The sequence below is a fragment of the Mchenga conophoros genome, linkage group LG6 (genome assembly GCF_057382185.1).
Source record: "Mchenga conophoros isolate Kocher_MC1m ecotype Shallow Benthic linkage group LG6, M_conophoros_male_GT1.1, whole genome shotgun sequence".
Lineage (NCBI taxonomy): Eukaryota > Metazoa > Chordata > Actinopteri > Cichliformes > Cichlidae > Mchenga > Mchenga conophoros.
The window spans coordinates 38,526,579-38,539,577 of record NC_140531.1 but is presented as its reverse complement, the minus strand read 5'-3'; the positions used below and the strand labels follow the sequence as shown (position 1 = coordinate 38,539,577).

The following is a 12,999-nucleotide window of genomic DNA, read 5'->3' as shown; positions in this document are numbered from 1 at the left end:
GAACTAAGAGATGGTTCAGAGTCACCTGATCCAGCCCCAAGTATAAGCTTCATCAAAAAAGAAAGTTTTGAGCCTAATCTTAAAAGTAGAGAGGGTGTCTGTCTCCTGAATCAAAGCTAGGAGCTGGTTCCACTGAAGCATTGTCAGAAAGCTGAAGCCTCTGCCTCCCTTTCTGCTTTTAAATACCCCAAAGATGATAGGCAAACCTACAGTCTAAGAGTGGCATGCTCTATTTGGACAATATGGTAAATTGAAGTTTTTAAGATCTTCATTTCAATTCAGTTCAATGCAATTTTATTTATACAGCACCAAATTACAGCAATAGGAACTAACAAGGCACTTTATATTGTAAGATAGACCCTACAGTAATACCTACAGAGAAAAACCCAACAATCATATGACCCCCTATGAGCAAGCACTTTGGTGACAGTGGGAAGGAAAAACTCCCTTTTAACAGGAAGAAACCTCCAGCAGAACCAGGCTCAGGGAGGGGCGGGGCCATCTGCTGCAACCGGTTGGGGTGAGAGAAGGAAGACAGGATAAAGACATGCTGTGGAAGAGAGACAGAGATTAATAACAAGTATGATTCAATGCAGAGAGGTCTGTTAACACTTGGTGAGTGAGAAGGATGACTGAAGAAGAAATACTCAATGCATCATGGGAATCCCCCAGGAGCCTATACCTATTGCAGCATAACTACGGGAGGATTCAGGGTCACCTGATCCATCCAGATATCATAGGTCCTAATTATTCAAACCCATCTGATAACAATGAATCACAGTAGTCCAATCTAGAAACATCAATAGCACACCATTAATGTCTGTTAATTTACTGTAATTTTGCAGAAATTACAGTTAATGTTTTCTGCATTTGGATCATTTATTCTTTTAAGACTGATCATCTGAGGCTCTGTCAAACAATTGTGAACTCACACCTTGAAGTCTCTGCATAAGTGGGTTTTAAATCTGAGCTTTGGCTGGGTCATTCGAATACAGTCAGAGACTTGATTGCCCTCCAGTGTTGTCTTGGCAGTGTGCTTCATATATTGTTGAGTCCTGGTGGCTCCAAATGTCTTTCATTTCACAATTGTTGAGGTCACTGTGGTCCCACTCAGAGCTTTAGAAATGGATTTGTACCCTTGCCCCGATCCACGCCTAACCACAATTGCACTGCAGAGATCTACAGAGAGTTCCTTGAAATTTATGGCTTGCTTTTGTTCTGACATGCAGAGTGAAAATAATTCTAAATCATGTCTATTGGAGTCACTTTGTTAAGGTGGTCTTAATCAAGAGACACAGCCCAAAGATAATATAGGTGTACACTATTGTTTTCAGAGTTATAAACCAAATCTTATTCACAGTAGTCGACACATTCAATGGAGTCTTTCATGTGGGAGAAGCAGCAGTGCTGACATTATCAGTGTTAAACCTGCCTCTCCACTTCAGATATTCTACAGACAGCGCAGTCAGTGTGACAGGTGTCAGTATGGAAAGACTTCTCTTTTCTTTCCATACTTTTCTTTCTCCCCCCCCCCCCCCCCCCCAAAAAAAAAAAAAAAAAAACACTGCTAGTTTTACACTGTGTGCTTTAACTGTGACAAGTGGAGCTGAGGCGTCAAAGCTAAGACAACACAGAGGAGAAGCCACATCGTGCCTGAATCGTGACAGCGAGCGCCCACTTCGACGGATGCCGGCACGCAACGGCAGATGTACAGTCATCTGGAGTGTCGGTGACAGTTACAATGCATCTTCTTTTTATTTACTGTACTTGTTTATATCTGTAAATACAACAAAATAAATATTCTGGAACATCCTGCCACATGGAGTCCATCTGATGACCACAGTTGAGGTGAAAGGGTTCATCACAGACTCAGTGAACCTCTGATAGTCATAAACACAGACTGTAAGTTTGTAGATGCTTCAGTCACTCAGGTTGGTTTCCAATGCTTTTTATATCACTGCATGCAGCTTTAGTACTGAACATTATGAGTGCTTAAAAGTTGCACTTAGAAAATGAGATATCATGCAGAGGAGGCAGTGCAGAATAATAGGAATAAAAATGCAAGTAAACCGCTTGCTAGTACCCTTAGAGCACTGATGTTAAAGAGCAGTGCTGATGGGAAGGAGCTGAGTTTATGGGCAGTGTGGGCAGCTGTTCGCTCAGCAGGTACGAGCAGCAGTGAAACCACATGCAGCAGGTGTCTGAGTGCCGGGCAGTAAGGGAGCTGATGAGCAGCAGCAGGTGGGGAAGAAAAAGTTCCAGGTTTTAACTTTTAACACAATAAGCTCTTGCATTTTGAGCACTTCTGTCTTCCCATCGACGGATGATAAGTCAAGGTTCAAAGCTCAGCTAAATTAATCTGTAATACCCTGCTGGTATGCACAACGGAGCCACATCATATGAAGATGTGCGCATTCAAAATTCAGTAATTTCAAGTCGTAATTTCAAGTCACAACAAATACACAGCTTTTTTTCCACATTCTAAATTTTTATTAGGGCACCCGCTGTGATGCAACTCGGTCATTAATATTTAATTTTTAATATTTTCTTTAGACTAATTTGAGATGGAGTTAACCAAATAGATTGTTTTCCCAGTCCGTATAAAACCAGAAAGGCTTGCTGGGATGTTTTTGGAAGCATTTTTATTTATTTAAATAGTTGATTGAAAAATATGACATGCTGTGCATTAGGTTGCACCAACAGACCATCAATTCAACCTTTACTCCAGTTTTTGGTGAAGTGCTGATATTTTACTTTATTCATTACCTGATAATATGGTATTCCATCCACACTCATGTCCTCTATCACACCTGGAACCAAAAATCTGAGATTGAAACAGGCCAAAAATGCCAAAGTCTACAAACGAATGCATAGCATCATAGTAGCTCTGTCTTATAACTACAGTTTTTGGTGAAGAGATGGATAAACAGATTGTGAATGTTTATGATAGAAGTTAACTTTAATGTAGTTCAAAATATCCAATGCAATCTGACAGAAGTGCATTAGAGAGTCCTTGTTACCCACTGATATAGAAAACAATGATCTTTTCCACATCCATTGTTCATAGTTTTCTTTTCTTTAGACTGGTATCTGCTGATTCATGTGCACATGGCAGGTTAAAAAAAGTCCACATCTGGGGGATGAAGGGGATGGTAGTTGAGTGAATCATGAGCTTGTAAGGCTGACCCTAGAAAGCAATATTTGAGTCATACATGTGATGCATTTTTATGCTTCACTTGTATTATTTTCATATGTTTGAAATGGATGGATATATGTTAGATATGTTCATTTAAATTCATGCTGAATTATGATTAAATACTGTTTGGCTGAACAGAATGCGCTTTCCGCGATTTCCTTACCTGGATGACTGAGCCTGCATCAAGACACCGCTTGGTTTGGTTTAGAAGAAGGCTGCGATTTGAGTCAACATACCACAACTTACACTTCTTTCAAAGCCCTGTTGTCTTGGTTGCTATGGTGTCTGGTTGTCTTGACAAAATATATGTCAATATACTGGCCCAGATTGACCGCAAAAATTTCATCCTATAGTTGAAAGATTTAAGGCGAACACAGGGAAACTCCTTTTTTTAGCAGTCACGTAGGGACAAACCATTCAATTACATCATTCTGCTCAATCATGATAGGACAAACGAGTGAAAAATACAGTGCGTAGATACAGAAACACTTCCACTTGTGAAAGTTGACATAAACAAGTCAACTTCCAGGTTTTTTTGGGAGGGGTTCAGATATAATGGGGGCAATGACAAATGTGTCAGCAGCATTAGTCACACTCTGACTGCTCTGAAGATCAAACTGAGGCAGCACTGATTGCAAGCTTGACATCCATTTCCAAAGACATGGGTTTGCGATTGTGAAATTCCTGGTTTTCCCTGTAATGGCTGAAAAAGACATTCTCCAAAAATCCCATAGCAATTCTAATGTGTGTGTGTGTGTGTGTGTGTGTGTGTGTGTGTGTGTGTGTGTGTGTGTGTGTGTGTCGGGGGTTGGGGGGGTGGGGTTAATGTCATCTTGTCAGGTGTGTGAAAACATCAGCGGATATATGTGCAGGAAAGCTTTATTTCAACCTAGTGAGAGGGGATGACAGTGAGAGCAACAATGTTTTCTTCCTCAAATCCTGAAAAAAATGTGGATAAAAAAGAAAAAGGGAGGAAAAAAAGCTATAATTGGGAAACAAACAACAGGGATGCAGCTGCATTTAATTTCCTGAAGCATGCTGTTTCTATCACAAGGTCTTTTCAGATGCACCAAGTGAGCTGAGGTTGGGAATGGCCATGAATCTAAACCAGCCTTTCCCACTACACTTGGCTTAATGAGGGCTACATGCAGGAATGTTGGTTCTCACCCCACACCTTTTTCCCTGTAGGCTTTTGCAGAGCGATAGGGTAGAACCAATCCTCTTTGAAATCATTTTTCCATCCGTTGTGGCCAAAACTGAAAGTTTATCCACAAATTAATCTCAATCATTAGCCAAATCATAAACAGTTTTAATTTCTTCCACTGGAGCCGATGATCTAGCGTGGCAAACTGGAGCCAAATTTTTAGTCTGCAAAATGAGAAAAGTATCCTACTGACATGTCAAAACTTCCCCAAATTAGTTCCCAATCCAAAAAAAAAAAAAAAAGTGGGACAGTGCATTTTCCATTCTTAAGCCTTCTGAAATGATCTGTTCCATCTGGCTGCAAAGAAGGGATTGTTTTTGTATGACCAGATGAAATTGCAAACTTCCCGGCATAATTATTTCAAAAAGCATCCTGTTTTGAATAACATTGTGCTATGAAGGAAACTGAAAGCTGGTAAACAACAACATGCTCCTCACATGGTCCAGCTTTTCCCGTTAGGGGCCTTTATATCAAGTCCAGACTGCTCTCTTTATGAGATCACGGAGAACGCCTTGTTCAGCTCTTGATGGTGAAAAAGGGATATCATCAGTTATGGAGACTGTTGAGAACGGTTGTGTGTATCGAATGTCCCTGTCCCTCATTAGCTGGTGTCCTTATTAAGAGTCTCCTTGCTATACCCCAGAGAAGCCCAAAGACAGTCTTCCATGTCACCTACCCCTCCCCATCCCTCGCATATTCCCTCTGTTTCTCTGACATGCCCTTTGAACTCCCCCCAGTCTCCAGCTCCACAGCAACGCTTTGATACAGGCTTCCTCTTTTCTCTTCTCAAGGTGAAGTGCTGGCTACATGTGTGAGTGTGTGCTTTTAAGCCTGAGATGGCCAAAACATGCATTTGGGCCCAATTATGAATCGTTACCTCTCTCATTATTGTGATGATGAGAAGTTGATCCTGTTTTCTTTTGTTTCCCGTGCACATTTTACGTTGTCAAATGAAAACAAGCTCTGTTTGAGGGGGGCTGGAGAGCCTGGAGCCTATTTGGCAGAATAATAGAAGCAGCTTTTTCCACCATAATACATCATGACTTTTCCCAATTTTAACAAAACTCTATTAAATTGATCATTTACAAAGATTTTTACAACATTTTCTTTTCAAAGAAGAGAGTAAAGGTAGGGTGGAGTGGGTGGAGACAATAGCAGTTTGAGTCAAAGGGAATGGTAAAAATGGCCTGTATTTATATAGCGCTTTACTAGTCCCTAAGGACCCCAAAGCGCTTTACATATCCAGTCATCCACACATTCACACACTGGTGATGGCAAGCTACATTGTAGCCACAGCCACCCTGGGGCGCACTGACAGAGGCGAGGCTGCCGGACACTGGCGCCACCGGGCCCTCTGACCACCACCAGTAGGCAACGGGTGAAGTGTCTTGCCCAAGGACACAACGACCAAGACTGTCCAAGCCGGGGCTCGAACCGGCAACCTTCCGATTACAAGGCGAACTCCCAACTCTTGAGCCACTCGATGGGAGTGAGACTTGCTATGATTGATAGTTTGGAGATCATGGACTAAAACAAAAGGACAGGAGGCAGAGCTGGAGATGTTTAGGTTTTCATTGGAATGACCAGGATGGACAAGGTTAGACATTCAGAGGAACGGAACAGCTCAGGTTGTGGGGTCTGAAGACAAATGGCCTGGTAAATGGCCTGTATTTATATAGCGCTTTACTAGTCCCTAAGGACCCCAAAGCGCTTTACATATCCAGTCATCCACCCATTCACACACACATTCACACACTGGACAAAGACAAAGTTAGAGATGCAAGGCTGACAAAGAAGAGGCAAATGGATACATTGGAAAATGAATAATAATGAATATGTGGCTTAAAGGAGGAAAAGAGGAAGATCACATAGAAGGTTCCTGGATTTATTGAAGGACACACAGAGAGTTGGTGTGACAGCAGTCTAAGCAGCAGCCCTCTTGGGCCTTCCCTAGGGTGTCCTTCCAGCTGCACATTCCTTAAACACCTCCACTAAGAAAAATCCTACTTAGATGCCCAAACCACATAAACTCGACAACTCAACACTCAAGTCCGAGAAGTTCCTGAATGACCAAACTCTTCACCGTATCTCTTAAGGAGAATCGAGACATCTTTCAGAAGAAGCTCATTCTTTCATTCAAAGACCACCACTCGTGGCTGTGGGTGACAGTAGGAACTTACACTGACCCGTAAATCGACAGCTCTCCTCGTCTCCACAAATCAATACAACATCTGCAATGCTGCAGATGCTACACCAGCCTATCTGCCTGCCTCTTTTCTTCCCTGACTTGTGAGCAAGAGCCTGAAATATTTGAACTCATCCATTTGGGGAAGCAACTGATTCCCAGTCAAGAGTGTACAGCCTTCTATTATGTTCATGGAATAAAAAGGTCCTAATTAAACTATTTAGACCTGCAGATAAAACCAAAGCTATATAGACTGTATAAAAAAGAGTCAGGCTATACCCACATGTACACGGGTATTTTTGAAAACACAGCGTTTTCCACGCGTCTGAGCCTTTCGTCTACACATAAACAGCATTTTGGATGACTAAAAACAGAGATTGTTTTAAAAACGAGATTTTTGAAAACTGGTGTTTATGTGTGTGCGATTTAGTCACACAACGTCAAAGGTGTGCGCCTTTTTTGACGTCATGCTGTGCATGAGCTAAATTTCTACAATGGCGAATATACACAAAATACTGTTCCTGTTAATCTTGCTATCTGCAGTTTTTACACACTTACATATACACACGCAGGTACTGTCCCTCCATATACAGTAGAAAGACTGCTTCTATGCACCATCTTTGTTTACTCTTTCCCTCCCAGGCTTCAAGGCTTCTGATTGGCCAATATTTCTTCACAGTTAGGATTATATCGCCACCTGTTGCTTTGGCATGTTCTTGACAGCGTTTTTTGTGTTTACATGTGGATGGGATGTTTTTTTTAAATGAAAACGGAAAATCTCTGTTTACAAAAATACCCATGTACGTGTGGATGAAGCCTTAGAGTTTGAGCTCTTAAACAATAATGACTTGAACCTGAGATTGTTTAGCTTTGTTCCCAACTGCTGACAGGCTGGTGATTATGTTTTGTTAGCTTTATTGTATTTTAACTGTTTGTGCGGGTTTTGTTGAAGTGTTCCAAGTGTTCAGTACCACCGCAGAAAACAAAATATTCATACCGCTTACAGCTGCAAACACACATTTCATGTGCGTGACAGGAAGAAGCCAGCCTATCGGGGCATGTATATTTCCAGGAAATGTTACAGTTTGAATGACGTTGATAAAAATGTATGCTCTTCCGCACATATTTTATGCTTTCACATGAGCTAAAACATTAGCTCTTTCAACAACCACCTTGTGCCCATGTCTCCATTTGTACTTGTGAGGCAGAAATGCCAGCCTCATGTCAGTGCAGCAGAAATAGGTCAAGCATCCACACACGCACAGTCACACACTCACGTACACACAGATAGAGGAATTACTCATTCCCTTTCATGGCCTTTGTAGATGGAGGAAGTGGATGCCAATGCAAAAAGATCAAAAATCCCTCCGTGCGAGAAACAAGTGTCCTCCTCCCAGCAGCTGAGCAGGAGGGAGGAAGAGTCGCTCAACAGGTTTGTGTCACTCCTCTAACACTGCAGCTTTTCACCGCGTGTCCTTGGTTGCTCCATCCTGCCAGGTATCTGTTTTTGGATCCTTTCTTCATGGAAATGTCTGTGCTATCCACGCATCAGTTTGAAGCTGCCTTTCCTCTTCCTGCGTCTGTGGAAAAAACAATCAAAGAGAAAAATCAATGTATCCTCAAGCAATAAAAAAGCCAATAGCTTTCATAGAATCTAAATTTAGTGTGGAGTGATGTAGTGAGTCTCTGTTCCGCCCGCCTGAAATTTGCGATCCATTTTTCTACACACATTTATTTATCAATCATTATTTTATGTTGTTGAACTGTATGAATCATACTTTTATGAACTTTATTTCATTTTGGCAAATAGAAGAGGAATGCATAGGTCTGGGTTTATGTCCGGGAGCTAGAATTGGAGGTGATGCCGTTGATGGTAATGTGACAATATCAATTTACAGAGGAGACTTAATGCCTGCACCAATTATGGGCTTATGAATTTACCCAGGTTCATTATACAAGCTATATTACATCCTGGACTTATCTAATATTAATATCGCCCAATCTTGATTAATAATCTTAGCTCATTTTCTCTATGATTGAAATATATCATGCAGATGACTCTGTAATGATTCGGTGTAATGTAGAAAGTAGCTCTATTGTTTGGGAAAATTGCTTCTTTTGATGGAAAAACCCCTTATTAAAATCCAGTTCTAACTATTACCTCAGTGCCCCCCCTCCCCCCCACCCCTGCCCCCCACCCCGGGATAAAATTCATCAACCGATGAACAGTCATATTTTTGATACCCATTGGCCAAATAATGCCATTTCCTACCATTTGCAGCCTGCAGATGCTTTTCTAACCATCAAATGTCTGATAAAATAACATTTATCGGTTCTATCACACCACAGACTTGGGGAGAAAAGGAGGAAAAACATTCAGAAACTTTAAAATGGAAAAGTCTTTTTGATGGGAAGAGCTCCAGCGAGGGCAGTATCTTTCCAAATGATACTTCAGATCTGAAGCCAGTTTATAATTTCTTAGCAATAAGTGTGTCAAATTCTTGAATTTCAGCCAAGTTAAGTTCAGGGCTGTGTAAATCTGCGCAGCTTTTTGGGTCATGTCCATACTCACAGGCACATGTCGTCATATATCCTTGCTTTTATCCTTTTAATAATTTTAAATGGATTACCAGAATGGAATGTAGTAAATACATTCAGATTTTAAGTGAATAATGTATCTTATCCCATCCCTCACGCTCACTGCAGCGCTCATCATGCTTCAGTTCAGTATGCGGCAAACATGAACTTCACATAGTGAAGAAATACAATTATGTTTAACCCCTTTCTCACCCTAGGGTTTCAAATATTGTCATTCTGTCACATGTTGCTAGCCTTCTACTTTAAAATTGTTGAAATGTTTACCTATGTTTATTTTTTTGACTGCGCGACAGAGAGATGTAGGGTAATATAATGACTGTAGTTTCTGAACCAAATCCATTCTATTCTGTCAAGGGTGTGATTTGCCATCACTCCTTCGATGCACAAACTGCACCAATATTGGAAAATATAACAATTTAAAGCTGGAAGCGTGGCACGCGCCAAAGGTTTGTTTGCCTCGTAGTTTGTGTCCCGTCCCAATTTGTGTGTCATACCAGGAGCTTTGACAAAACAAGTTTTAAAAGCAGACATGAAATACCTGCACTGCTGTATTATTGTATGTAAGCCATTTTTTTCTTTTTCTTTTTTTTTTTGGTGAACTGACCCTTTAACCCATGTTTTTAGTACAAACACAGCTCCTCTGATCTTCCTTAACTCCGTGGTCAAAATGTCAAGAATAGCAATTTTACAGCCTAAATGTGCAGGCTGTCCTAAACTTTGCTGCTTTGTCTTAATAAAGTTCCAAGTTGCAGTCATTTGTGGTCCCTCGCTGCTAATAGCATCCCCTTAAATGAGCTCCCATTTCCTCATCTCATCTGAGCCCAGCATGACCCACAGATAGGCTCTTGTAAATTCTACCCCCATCTGGCTCCTTTTAAGTCTATGTCAGACTATCCATAATCGCTGTCAAAATGGCATTCTGTCACCGCTGCTTGTTATGAGGTAGCACAGAGCAGGAGGCTGAGACATACCAGAGTCAGAACAGTCTAGCGAGTCTGCCAGCCCCCTTCATGTAACATGAGGAAATGAGTTTGTGTCAGGACTATTTTGGAGTTGCTTTGAAGTCTTATTTTACCCCCTTTGCCTCCAGGGGGACAGCACAGAAAGCAAAGGGGGGCTGGGTGGTACAATGTGGGGAAATTTACTGAAATGCCCTGATAACCCAAAAGGCAGTGCAGTCTTGATCTCGTGCCTGGGTGGTCAAATCACATATGCATCACCCCATCAAACCTGTCATCTTTGTTGCTGTGTCGCATGTTTGTGCTGCAAGATTTCATCTTTTTATGCCTGCTGTTGTACTCGTGTTCCTTTCTGCATGCATTAACATATCCTTAGGAGAAACTTTCATTATCCCGAGGCCTTCTTTTCCCTGTCTTTTATTTATGCTTTTTTTTTTCTTTTTACATTTTTTGCTAATCAAGTCTATTGTAATTCATGTATGCCTTCAAGCCTAGAACTGAGCAAACATATATGTTGTAGCGCAACAAAAACTCACATTGTTTGTAGAGTTTTTTGGCCCAGTTTGCTGTTCAGATGCATTCTATGTTGTATCCAACTCCTTTGGTACAATACTTGATAAAGACAAATGCAACAGACAAGGAAAAAAATTAAGACACATCACAATACCGCCACGAAAAAAGACGTATTGTTATTATCATATTGTACAAATTCATAGATCAATAAGCAGCAGTGTGTCTGTCGATATGAGCCGGGAGGGACGGACTCCTCGGTGAAGAGAGGGGGAGGGAAATGATCCTTAGGCGGCCTGAACAATGATTTTTATTCACTCTCTGGCAAACACAAATATGTACACACGCTGGGGAATATCTTAAAATTGGTTTGTGTGCTGAGGCATATATATATAAAAGAAAAAAGCCCAGAAGTGGGCAGTCGGCAGCACCTTGACCTTGAACAGCAGTTTTTAGCTCAGTGATGGGAGCCCATCTCAGAAGTCCTGTTTGCTACTAAACGGCAGCAGTAACAAGAGTGAAAACCTGCAGAACAATAATATCAACACAACGTTCATTCACACATGCGCACATGCACGCACACATCCACATGTACACATGCTTCCCACCCCCTGTTGCGTCCAGAGCGATGGTCCTGGAGTGGGACAGCGAGGAGGGCATCCCGCAGTGCTGTTTGAGCGTCCCTGCCAGTGCCAGACAACTTCACTATCGCTGCCCTAGCAGGGGGCGATAATCACATCAAGCTCCCCTGACAAGAGGCATTGAATTCAGCTTCGGTCCCCTTAAGAGTCTGGCATCCAGCAGTCTCTCGTGAACATGCTGCTGACGTTACAATGAGAAGGTTTGTGTTTTCATTTTTTCACTTTGTGCCATTGCTCTATTTTTTACTCTTTTTTTTGTGTTGCTGCCGCCGAAATGCATTTAGCAGTATTTGGGATTCCATGTGACTGGGGCAACAACATTTAGCATTTAGCAGTATCGAGTGTTACCGCATTGGAGAAGTGTTATTGTATTGGTGCCTTCTGTTCGTCACGGTGAATGCCATACAATGCATAGCTTATGTACCGAGGAATATTTATGAAAAGTTTCCATGGGAAAATTATTGCGTTATTATGCATGTCATTCAAATTTTCTATAGATTGTATCCTGGAATGGTTCCCGAAATGCTCAGATTGCTCTGTTAGCGACTTGATAAAAAGACTGAGAGCCATTAAAATGCTGATATAGATTTGCATTCAGGCTCAAACCCATGCTGGGTGGTGGTAGGGAAAAAAAAGGATACTATCTCTTTAAGAGGTTTCCGTAATCTCCCAAACCACACTTGATCAACGTATGCTAGCTCCTCTGGTTAGCAGAGGAGCTATTGTTTTTTCCAGTTGTTGGCTTTTAGGGTTTGTTTGTTTGTTTGTTTGTTTGTTTGTTTGTTTTTTGTTTTTTCATTAATGAGTTTGTGGCAGCAAATGTGTTGCATGCACGGACTGGTATCTCCACCCTTACAAGGGTTGTGAATAGTTGTGTTTACATTTCATCAGCACCCTGATACTTTATCATATGGCTAAGTTGGCAAAATGTTATCCACTCAACGAGACTTAAACACCAAGGACTGATCCGGGGCATCCTTTTATCTTCAGAAATCTACAAAAACAGATGAGAGCCACACACATTTGTGGGCCTACAGAGTTTCCCTGCTACCCAGGGAGCCTGGCTTCCAGCAGCTCTGCCCCATTCATCACCTGCTTTCAATGGCCACCACCAAGCAGCCTCTGGCTAGAAGGCCAGGTAGGGTGCCGGGTGGTGTACAATGTTTGGGGGATTAGCAATCAAAAGCGAACGGAGGCTAGGGCTCTCTGTCCTGGCTCGCCATTCATTCCTAGCAGGGGAGGAGAACTCCAGCAGCGGCCAAGGTCATCGTCTCCAGCTCGGCAGGAGGTAACTGGGAGAGAACCCTGGGAACCATTCGTCTGCTTGGTGCTAATCGCAGGCTAGCAGGCTAGCAGCACAGCGGGTGTCTCACCCGCCAAACATTCATCTGTTTGTGCTCTTGGTAGCATGGCTGACAACAAGATAATGCCTTGCTTTTACTTTCCTCTCACTTTCCCCCTCTTTTCTCTCTTCTTTCTGTCTTTTGTTGATGTCTTTTGCTCTGTTCCAGCCTGATTCTCTGAGATTTGTTTCACTTTCTTTGAACTTAACTGTATGCTGAGTTAGCAGAACGATGAAGTGGTACAATAGTCTTTTTAGTCTGGCATAAGTTGGCCTCAAATTTTCATGGGAATGATGTCGGTGACAAGTATTGGGATACAAGGATAAAGGCCATTTGAGAATAGAAAGTAAAATGTCTTTCTCA

General features: G+C 41.8%; 1 protein-coding gene across 1 annotated transcript in view; it reads left to right on the top strand.

The window, feature by feature from the left end:
* The first annotated feature begins 11,280 nt into the window (after positions 1 to 11,280).
* The window catches only part of LOC146573255 (axin-2-like), an 87,869-nt gene continuing 86,150 nt past the window's right edge, over positions 11,281 to 12,999 (top strand). The window contains exon 1 of the mRNA XM_085277921.1: positions 11,281 to 11,493. The gene's annotated coding sequence lies outside the window, so the exon portion shown is untranslated. The remainder of the gene's footprint in view (positions 11,494 to 12,999) is intronic.